General features: G+C 43.3%; 1 long non-coding RNA gene across 1 annotated transcript; it reads right to left on the bottom strand.

The window, feature by feature from the left end:
* Positions 1-4,902: 4,902 nt before the first annotated feature.
* On the bottom strand, positions 4,903-11,376 carry LOC144173632 (uncharacterized). Its single transcript, XR_013323342.1, has 3 exons — positions 11,145-11,376; positions 8,719-8,953; positions 4,903-4,970 (listed from the first exon to the last, which is right to left on the bottom strand). It is a non-coding gene; the product is annotated as an uncharacterized LOC144173632 (long non-coding RNA).
* Positions 11,377-11,862: the final 486 nt, after the last annotated feature.

Below are 11,862 nucleotides of genomic sequence, written 5' to 3' on the forward strand. Positions count from 1 at the left end.
TTTCTGTGATGAGAACTTCCCAGGCAAGTCAAACGATTGCACCCAGTCACCAGATATCAGTTTCGACGAGGAGAGTGCTTCAAACCGCCTTACACACCACCTGCCAGTTTCGTTTTCATACGAGGCTATCTTCAGAGTGTAGTGTTGTTTCTTAGTTGAACCCTCTATTCGGACAGTCTCCAATACGTTTTGTGCTGTTTCTTTTCAAAAATTTTAGGTGGCACTGCAATGGAGGAGGCTGGTAATGCTGATCTTTTTTTATGACACAACAGCAAAAGTTTGCAGGGCACGATTCTAGCGCATTGCACCTCACTGCTGCAAGCAAGGCTACATTAGCGAGTCAGAAAATCATAACTGACGGTGAGCGTCAACAAGCATCAACTTCATTTTGTTTTCAACATCATGCATGTTTTTCCGCATCGCGCGCTTGCCCCAAATACTCTGCTGGCCGGAAATGCTAAGTCGGTCATTGACAAGATGTTTTTACGTTACGTGGGGGCAAATTGCTGCCTCTGTTAAAGTCAAACCACCAGATTTCTTCCAGGGAACCGCCAGAAATTGCACATTTTGAAAGGGAGGTTGGGCTTCACTGCATGGCAAGAGCACAATGCAAACTAAAATTTTTTTATATATCTGACAAACTGCTTCACGCAAGTCGACATTTTTTCTAGGGTGCGTTTCGAAATGTTTCCCTACAAAATGTATATTCTAATTTTTTTATACTACCGGTGGTTTTTCTTCAACGAAGGAACGAAAACCAGCGAAAAAGGACGAAAAACGCGAGGAGAGATGAGACAACACAACGCTGGACTAGCAGCTGAAATTTAATTGAAGAAACCGACACACTCTGTGAACAGCCAAAATGCATGCGCCAACACGTACGCGTGAACGAATGAAAATGCTATTGTTACTAACTACCTCCACTTTCGCATCAACACCTCTCAAGTTTGAAGGAAGCCGATTTCTTTATCGCTGATGGTGATAGACGGTGCGCTAATGCAGTTGCCTTCCTGCTGTTGTCTTATGAAGAACGCCTCCAGTACTTCCCTCTCATTCTTAGTCCTGCCTTTTCCAAGGATTGTTACACTATGAAATAATGGTTCGCACTTGCACTGTCGACAGTGAAAGGCAAGGTGTCCAGCTCCTTGAGAACTAACTAACGCGCAATGCTCCTCCAGCCGCTCATTGACACATCGGCCGGTTTGGCCGATGTAAACCTTCCCACAGCTCAGCGGAATTTTATAGATGACACTGTGCTCACACTTAACGAATTTCTTGGCGTGGTTTGTATTACACGCTTACCTTGTCTTACGTTGATGATTTTTTAGTTTTAAAGCTTTTACCTTCTGAGTGCCCGGAACAGGTGGCTGAAGACATTTTAACACATTTTAAGACGTGCTCAGGTTCTCTCAATTTTTACCTTTGAACTGGCTGAGAACAAAACCCTAAGGTTTTTAGATTTAACCCTAACATTTAAAGACGACGTCCATGTTTGATGGATTTACTCTCCTAAAACTAAAAAGGCATTGCTCCCATTCGAGTCAAGCCACTCGAAATTAGTAAAAAGAGGCATAAAATATTTCATTCAGACACCGCATGCCCTTCTACAGTGCTGCTTAAAGGGGTCAGAAAGAACTAGCCTTAGGTAGCTCACTCAACTACATTCCATCCTTGAAAGATTTTTTTTTTAAACTGAAGAATGATAAAAATAGTGAAAGATCTTAAAATTTCCGGTTACAAACCACAGAAGTGACGTAATAGCAGTAATACTATAAATTGAGGTAATGGTAAGCTAATTGCACATTACAACTCGAATGATGTCTTGCAACACAACTGACGCACAACTACTATCCCACAGTCATGCTTCATGGCAATGGCTTTAGACTGCAGCCGCTAGTGGCACTAACAAGATGTCATAAGGACTCGGCAAGAAAGTGGCAGGTGACTTACTACTACTACATCTCTTGCCATTATTATTCAGCTTAGTTGTTGGAAGTTTGCATTAAAATTGGCCTCGTAGTGATTGGGTCAATGCAGTACATAATTTGAATTCCCCACAGTTGCATTTTGTCTTCACAGTTTAACTTGATTGGCCGCATCAGATGTATAAGTAGGTGGTATCACGACTATGTTGCTCAGCACCACTGCTTATGAGGATGCCAAGTTTAACAAAATACAGCTCGGTGTTTGCACGATGTCGGCCGACGCGCTTGTCACACCACGCCGACGACCGCACGGCGACCCTCTCCGCTCGGGATCTCTTTCTTTCTTTAGTCAAACAGGGAGTATCGTGTCACGACTGCCGGGACATAAGCTGTTCGTGTGTACTCGCGTGTGCGCTGCTTGTACTGTGTGTACTTCTCAACTTCTTCTTAGATCACAAACAAAGAAAAAAGAGCTGTGTTCGCTGCTGCCGTGGCAGTAATAATACAAATTTTATGGATGAACCACGGCAAGAAGACCTCTGTAGTACGTAGAATATGCATCTAAATTAGTACGTACGTCAGCCAAAATTTAACCTCCACTAATACAGAAGGCTTTACAGTGCACCATTTTTGAGCAACGCGGTGCAAGAAAAGTAAGCTTAATTGTGGCTCCAGACGCCACTCGCTGTTTCGAAGGAAATTTTCGATAACAAAGGTAGTTGCTTCTCAAAATCACGCAGAAAATGATTCGAAAATTGGATACACAGACCATGCTCCTTAAAAAAACCGAAAAAAAAAAAAAACACCCACCCCGCCAGGAATTGAACCCGCAACGTCGAGCGAGCAGACACCACTGTGCCCCAACACAAATGCTGCCCAGCTGCCAATTAGCCTGTGTACTAGATGGAGGTCCATCCTTCGTGTAGTACATCGGTGTTTACTAGCTGGTTTACAGAACTCCTGGCTGGTAAACTGAAATTTCTTAAATAGGGGCTGCACAGCAATGTTCCCCGAAGCCCCCACAATAGCTTATCGCCATCAACTCCACTGCTTCGCGAAAGCGCTCGCGAAAATATGTGTGCCCGGCTGCGACTGCGATTTCACACTGCAGGGATAGTGCTTGCCGTACTTTGGTTTTGCGTTTTACGATAAAAACCTTGGCCGATATTTATCCCTTAATACCAAAATTACCCTACGTAACTTTTTTTCTGCATGAAACTGATTTTTTTTTTGTACAGGCAAGCCGATAGCACACACATGTGCAGTTTGCAGTTCGGGGGAGCGGTGTCGCCGAAGAACACGGCCGAAGCGTCTAAAGCCAAACTACGGATCGCATTAGCGCTAGTGTTGAGTTGTATGAGCTTAATGGACGTTACTGAGTTTATTACACTCCAGAAACTAACCAAACAGAGCTGCACTCATTGCGGCACGAATGTTGTAGGGGCGCAGTTTTCGCTTCTCGGTCTATTCTCGACGACGCGTCAGGCGACTGGCCGGGCAAACGGTTTTGTTGGCGCCTTCGGTCGGCAAGCCAGCTACACTACGCGTACTTTCCATCGGCCAACATGTTTGTGTCGCCGTCAGCGTAGTATAACAACGTAGTCTGGCAACTCAGCAGTTGGCCAATGGTTCAGCGACTCGTAGGCGTTGCCGTCGCATCGTCATCGCTGCCGTGTCAGCCAGGTGTGACCGCGCCTTAGGGGTTCGAAGAATACAAACCGGTAGGAAAAATGCTTTGCTTTAACACATATATATATATTGGCCAGACCGTTAAAACTACTAGAACTGCTACCATGGCTCATACATGTCCACATTGTGCAGCGCAAAGCAAATGTCAGGCAGATTTCACACAACAGAAGCACACAGTCTTTGTCAAAATTTTCTAGGCCAAGCCAAAAGTGTACAGGTTGCAAAAAAATTTACAAGCTTGTGTCCCGGGCGAGGCTGAAATATTTTATGTCGGATAGATCGACAAGACACCTTTCTTTCTTACTGTTATAAAATATTTTTGTCACAGTTAAAGGTAAAGCCGATTCTTTGAATTGTTTGTGGTCGAGAGGGCTTAGGATTGGCCTAGAAAAGTTTAAGAAAAGGTGCACATAAGCTTTTTTCTTTTACCTTAATGTGTAGGTTACCTTACAGAGCAAAAACAAATGGAAGCAAAGAATACATTTGAAATAGATACCGTTCTTTCGCACGTATAACCCGCACCAAAAATGCCCAAATTCTAGTGGCAAAGTAGGGTGCAGATAATGCATGGGGTTTTCCCTTTAGTGCAGTTTCACGGCAATGTGAGTGGTGTAACACAGGCTAAGCTTTCGATTACACAAAACATACAAGGAAGAAAACACAAGGATGGCGAATTGTGACTTTCGGCTTGCAGTCAGTGTATTGTACTTGCTAAATATACGCGTTTTCTTTAGTATTCCGGGAATCAAATGTCCGGGAAATACGCGAGGATATTTTTTTCTTTTTCGGCATCTCAAAGTGAAGGTGCGGATTATATGCAGGGGCGGGTTATATGCGTGGGGAAATATGGTGTTTTATCAGAAAATCAGTATTGTATTACTACACACAAAAAAAAATTTAATGAGTAATCTGGCAAAGAGAAAAGACGTTTTTCTGGCAGAATACAAACACCAGTTGAATCAATGAAAACAATGGTGCTGCATGCCCACATTGCTCTTTTTGAAATTGATGATCACGACATGATACTCTTAACAATCAAGGTGGCCATAATATTTACCTGAACCTCTTTTTGATAGACGGGTGGCTAACCTACAACCTAACAGAGTATATGCTTGGCCAATATATGTAATTCAGGCCAGCCATTTTAATGCCGCAATTTCCTGTGCCAAACTTGGAGGCTTGAAATGTATCACATTTTATACAAAGTTTCAACAAGTTTAAAGCTAATTATCAAAACCCTTCAAAAAAATAAAGAAGGGGATTAAAGGAAATGAATTGGGAAAGCTTACCCAGTGCTACAATAATTGGCGATTCAGGAAGTCTGGTTCGGAATTCTTGTGTAAGTTCTGTTGATGCCTAATACACAATGAAAAAATAGAAGGGCAATAAGAACAAATTTTAAAGATGTCTCCAAATATCTAGAGGCCTTTCATCTATTCTGTTATTTTACAGTTACAACGGACCTTCTTAATCCTCAGAAAAACGTCTGCTGTAGCCGAAATATGCAGTATCAGACACGGGAGGGGAAGGGGAGGGGTTATGAGTGCAAAATTGGGTACTTTGACTGATATTGCATATACATAGTACAAACACTGTTGTTTTTACACGCCTGCAGCACCTCAGTGTTTGCGCACGGGCAAAGAATCGCCTAAACATCATTTCCAAAGCTTAGCACCAGCACTTGGAAAAGGCCTACTGCATGCGGTCAAGTCTGTAAAGATGCATGATAAGCAGAACAAATGAAGCAAGAATATAACTAGGAGCAATTATTAACCAGCTACAAAAATCAGTTGCGCCCATCAGAATTAGCTGGGCGCTTTGAATCCCTTCATGACAAGGCAGAATTCCTGAAACCATTCGTCAGACAAATGAAATCGCTGCCTGACGTTCCCCCAAAGCAGCTTCCACAGTTTTTATGATTTTAGTCAGGTCATTGAAACAGCTGATACGAAATAATCTGACGACGGACAGCTGTGAAATAGAAAGTTAGACCAGTTGGACTGCGCACGGCACCGGCAGATTGCACACAATGTACGGGAACCAACCCCCCTGAGGCATTTCTTACCTTTTTCACCGAACGAAACGGGATTGACGCATGCATGGGAATAATAAATACTGACCTTCACTGAACCCGGGTTCTTAATTACATAAAAAAAAAAAACTGTGATGAAGGGAAGACTTAACTCCAGGTGCACCACTTCGCGCACTCGTAGCACTGTTGTTCAATCTCACCGGAGTCGCGTTTATCGGCAGCGGCCTCATTCTTGATGGTCGAGCGGACCGTCTGCTTAGACAGGCCTGTACTTCTCGCGATGTCGGCCTGTTTTTCCCAATGTTTGACAGCGCTAAATGGGCTTAATTTATCCGACAGTAAAATCAGCTACCCTGCCACTCATGCCGCTGTTCGCAAACACACAAAAAAAAGACAAGGCTACTGGCACTGGTTTAACTTCGCTACGCCAACTACCCGGCTGCCAACAATGTTGCCAGACATAGGTTTTCTCGCAAAACTAAACAAAGAAAAAGCATGCCGACCCTGCGGAAGTCCGCTTTAAACATTCAGTCGAAAAATTTTCGCCTAAAATTTAGTCTATTGTAGCCGATAGTCTGCTCTAGCCAGGTCCATTATGAGCGGAGTGGACTCCATTTAAAATGCATGGGCACCAGACAAACCAACAGAAATGGACTGTTGTAACCGAAAGTCTGTTGTTGCCGGATCCGCTGTAACGAGCATAGACTGTATGTACCTGTATATTTATGTACGTATTATTGCAGGCAGCATGTGTAGCACTGCCAAAAGCTTGGGTGATATGCAGACATCTTATAATTTACTCCAGGTGGTCCACCAATTGTCATGCATGTAAGAGGTGAGAACGCACACGTCACATTTCACGCAATGTTGATGTTAGGCCATCCGGAAGCAGAAAAATTAATTACAATCCCTGTGCATAATGTTTCGGTGACACGTTATAGCCCCTGTCCTGCAGGAAAGTCCTCGCTACTTGTAACTGTATATGACTGCAATGCAGTAGCCACGCATTGGGAGAGGTTGAACTACACGAATTCCTCACAAGCCACAGAAAAAATTATTGGGTGAACTTTTTAAGAATGCGAAAGCCTACTTGGGCCTTTTGTTCTTTTGTTGAACTGTTGTTGAAATTTGCGGCTGCACCCTGTCACATGTATTGCATCTTCAAAAGCTCGTTCCACTCGCTCTCTATTGCCAGGAGCCTCCTTGTTTGTCGCCGTACATACATTTGCCCTTCAAGGCGGCTTGTATAGAACGTGTGGCAGCCCCCCCACACTCGTTTGGTGTTCCACTTTCTTGAGGTGCGTTCAATTCCTCCTTCTCCCAGCCCTCCTTCAAACCTCCTCCTGCGCTGCTATTTCCCTTTTCTGGTATGTGATCACCAGCTTGCACTTGCTCTGCCCACAGCTTCCACTTTTTTGTACCATTACTTTTTGGCACTTCACGCCGTGTGCACTTGGTACAGAGATATCTAAAGCTTTCATCCTAAAATGTCAAATAACAAGTAGACTAACAAATAACAAGTTAGACTAAAGCTTTTAACAGTTCCCACTACACAATCTGTGGGATGTACATGGTGCAAGCTTAGATGAGGGCCTGGAGTGAGAGTGTTGCCTGGTCAAGGTTGTTGGTTATTGCTAGTGACCGAGTCAGCTCAAATGTCCTAATGATGGACAGGTAAGCAATGGTCGTACTGAGGTTTCATGCAGCCAAGAAACAGTTCCTAGGTCCTGGCTAAGGTGGAAACGCATGGCCTCTCTTTAGTGTTACTGGAGTCTTGAAGTTTTGGGAGTGGTGAAGAAAAGGCCCGCATGTGGTCATTGGAGGATTCAGCTAGCCACATTCCAAACATTCGAAGGCTTGTTAACGTTTATCAACCACTCCTTCTTGTACCAGAATTATTCTTCTCTTCTTTACATCTCACTTTTGTGCCCAAGGACTGGTGCATTTCAGCCATCTCAGCTTTTTAAGACATGCCAATACTTCTTACATGATATCAGCCCCCACATTTTTCTGTTTCATCTAAAACAGTGCCCAGTAGGGGTGTAGCATGGGGGGGGGGGGGCAGCTGTTGTGATGTCAGAATACCCCCCAAAATTTATGCATAGAGAAAAATGACGTATATTGTTTGGGCAACCAGAGCAGTCACACCTTTTTTTTCCTGTTGGTGTATAACACCTCTGAAATATTGGTCTGCCTACGCCACTAGTGCACAGCATGACAGAAAAGAAAGTGGGAGGTGTTTTATGGCACGACGTCAGCAACACATAGCATTTTGCTTAAAGCCAACCTGTCAGATGCTGCTACGAGCCTGGGTGAATGCCAGAGTGTAGAATCTATAACACCTATGTTGAAATGAATTTCTGCCACACCATCTTGGCTGCAGCATTTCACGAACTTCAAAAGTTATCTGACAGTATTAACACAGAAACATGGAAAATCTTTTTGTTATTGGTGTAACAGCATTTTTCTGTGCATGCAGGAGAAAACAAGCTGAAGAGTATTCGAGGCACTTTTGCCTTGTGTCAATGCAACAGGAACCAATAACAATATTTGTACTTGGTATATATCACCCCAAGTGCTTCAATATCGAAGTGCAGTAATTGGCTAAGGAACTGAAGCTCCGAAATCCCAATTCCCACCTTCCCATCCATTTTGGTGAGCAAAAAGAATGCCCACAAACTGGTTAGAAAAAACAACTTTTACCTCTCTGAATGAATGTGGATCTGAAAACAAAGAGTACTCTACTGCAAAGAATGTTTTACTCATTTACTTAAAACAATTACCAAGCATTCCTGATCGATTGGCACTTATTAAAATTTTCTCGATTGTCATGGAGGGTGCAGCAGAAGGTACCACTATTTACCGGCTGTGCTAATTGGAATCCTCACACCCAAAGTTGGGAGAAGAAATTTCTCCCATCTCACTTCCACCCTCTTTTAGCTGTAACAGATTAATATCATTAAAAGGTTACACTTAAAAAAGTACTATACATTGCCTTCTTTGTTTTGTATAGCTGAACCATCACTGCGCACAGATATACAGCTACAATACAAGACATGGGAGCACTCTTACCTCGTGCAGCTCCATTATCTTCTCCAGGTCATCACCAAAGTAGGACACCAGCAGTGGGATCAGGCAGATTGAATCAGCATTTTCCTTGCCGAGCTTAGTTCCAGCCTGTTCCATCTTTAGGGCCCACTCCAGAACGCACTCGCTCTTGGAGGAGGACCGAATGAACAACACCAGCTCGGCCACTTCCTCTTTTGGCACGCCGCAGAGCTTCCCCCTGAGGCTGACACCTGTGAGCCTAAAGAGTTCATATAATAACATAGCACCAACATTCAATAACACAAAATTGCATTTACCATTGGAGTTTTTTTTCACACGCAAGGCATTTATGCCTAGCTTGAGCTTACCGTACTTACTCGTGTAATGAACCCACTTTTTTTCCAGAAAATTCGGCATGAATTTGGGGGGAGGGTTGATTATGCAGGACAAAATTGCCACAGTTTTAAAGGTCGAAATTTCATACAATAAAGTTGCTCAGAGAAGCACTGTCAGAGCCTTGCCATTTTCGTGGAAACACGTAGGTAATTATGTAATCAAATTTCTTTTTTATTCGCAACATGCTAGTGGGTCCGTACTCGCCATGGAACTATACCCTCCTTAGTAAAGTTGCTTGCCGCCTCACATTTGCTGTCGGCCCACAGCGCACCGTCTTGCGTGCTATCAAGGCACTCCAAAACTTCTTTTCCGGCACCGGGAAACTTCCCTTCTTTAGACCCACGAAACACACGGCGATCCCCCTGTTCCCCACCCGGGGGCAAGGGGTCAAATGAATGAAATATGCAGAAAAATGACAAAGGCTCAGTGAAAGAGGTCTCTTTAACGCCATCTCAATCTTCATGCGCTGCGTATTTCAACCATGAACATGGTCTGACTTGAAAATGTTATCATAAAAAGATCACACACCTATATATATTTCAGAGATCGTGTTTTTAGCACATGCACTGTCACAGGAAAATAATATGTAACTTAGAAACCCAAGCATGCTTCAGAAATAAACTGAGATAGACAATAACAAATGAATAAGTGCTCCTTGCATTTTGCCATAAAAGAACCAAAATCTTATGTTGTCATCAGGAAATATGCGGCTTGGGATTGCGATGCAGATTAACATTGCTCTGAAGCAGGCCTGGGTTTCTAGATTTTTTTTGAGTGGCCAGCTACATTCTGGTTGTGGGATTTATACAATAAACTTAGGGATATGATCTTTTCATAAAATCATAAATAGACATAATAGCATGCTTTTTGTCTTTCCACTTGTCCCCATCTGTCGTCACGCTGTGTACACCATCCTTACAAACATATTCTGAACTGCAAACATAACTTGCCCATTTATAAATTGCAAAGTCGCATTAAGCTTTACATAAGATATCCTATTTGCTTTTTACGTAATTAGGTTTCATTGTTGAGATTGAATACGTTGAAGTAACTAATCTATGGGTGCATAGTAATAGAGGGCAGCAAATTAATGATTGGGGTAGGGATCTTTAACGTGAGCGAGATTTCAAGACAGGTATTTTTATTCCACACTTCCATCCCAAAAAGAGCTGCGCCTCTAAGAACCAATAAAGCGACGCGGCGAACGTCTTGGCTCCTGAGCCATACTTTTTGCCCGAGTAGAATTACATGTTCCGTAAACAATTATGCATGATAAAAATCATAAAGCCAACACTGAAAAACAAGCACTGTAATAAAATTATCATACATATTAATGTTATCCAACACTACTATACTTACCAGCAGAAATGACACTGTTCAAAAATTTTCAGAAAGATTTTTTTTGAAGTTGCATCTATTTCGTGAAGTTGGTCTAGATAAAAATTGCGTAGTTTAAATAAATCTTAAACACCAGGCAAAAAAAAAAAAAAGCCCCATAACATCCTACGCTCTCATTTTTCGTTGCGCGAAACCCAGCTACAGCTTTCCCGCATAAGCTAGATGCCTAGCGGTGAAGGCTGAGTCAGGACGCAGCAGTGGGAACAAAACGTGCAGCTTGCGTAAAGTGCATGGCATATTTCTGCAATACAGAACGCACAATATCATACTACTGCATCAGAACTGCCCACAACGCAATTTTTAAATTAATTTCGCCTCGTAGAGGCTACACTCGCGAGTAAACTAAGCTGCCTTTTGTTCGTTGCCAACTGGCTGTTTACACGCTGCGTATACCTTATTTACAGTAACACCGTGCTCTTTATCTCAAGAGACGCAATGCGACCGCGTATACCTTATTTACTTTAACGCCCAGCTCCTTATCTCAAGGGACGCGATGCGACCACATGTAGTCTTATCTCGCATCTCCAAGCTGCCTGCGCGAGGGTTAGCTCGCGACCTTCAGTCAACCGTTCGGCGGCATTAAAACGCTCGCGACATGGACAACTTACACCAGCCAAACAATTCTAAATCATCCACGTTCACGGGAGACTTCTTACCGTGGAAGCAGTCTCGTGGAAGCAGTCTCGTTGTTCCAGCGTTGGCAGCGGTCAAACAAATCTCGAAACTATACGCCGTTGACGAACCTCGCTGTCATGGAGCCCGCAATCTTCCGAACGGCACGGACGGCGCGAAAAAAATTTTCGTTGGGCTGTCTGCGCATGCGTGTCTCGCTCCGCGATCAGCCGCGTGGTTCCCGCTTGGTGCTCCGGTCACGTTGCGCCGAGAAGAAACGTAGAGACGTGAAATTTGGCGAGAATGTTGCCGAATTAAAGTGAAAATGCTGGGTACGTTGCTTATACGCTATGGAAATGTCTGCTAATAATTGAATGAAGCAGAAATAAGGTGCCGGGAGGCCTGAACCTCCGTATTTTGAAGATACGGTACAGGTACCGTAAGCGGGACCGTACGGTTTCGCAGCGCCTACGGCGCGTTTACGGCTCCAGTGGCGTAAAGTTCGCTGTAATTTTACGGTTTTTTCTAACAGTGTGATATTCACGACTCTCTACACTAACTTCAAAACACTGATGCTATTTTTATTGATTTCGCCAACGCGTTCGATCGTGTACCTCATAATCGCCTTATACAGAAAATGGAAAATATTAAGATAGAAAGGAATGTTATCAAGTGGATTAAAGAATACCTAACTAATAGACACCAAGCAGTTATTATAGATGACGTACAGTCCTCATTCCAAGTAGTAAAATCTGGGGTTCC

The sequence above is a fragment of the Haemaphysalis longicornis genome, unplaced genomic scaffold, assembly GCF_048455015.1.
Source record: "Haemaphysalis longicornis isolate Haplotype H1 unplaced genomic scaffold, Haemaphysalis longicornis Haplotype H1 scaffold_3, whole genome shotgun sequence".
In the NCBI taxonomy this organism is placed as follows: domain Eukaryota; kingdom Metazoa; phylum Arthropoda; class Arachnida; order Ixodida; family Ixodidae; genus Haemaphysalis; species Haemaphysalis longicornis.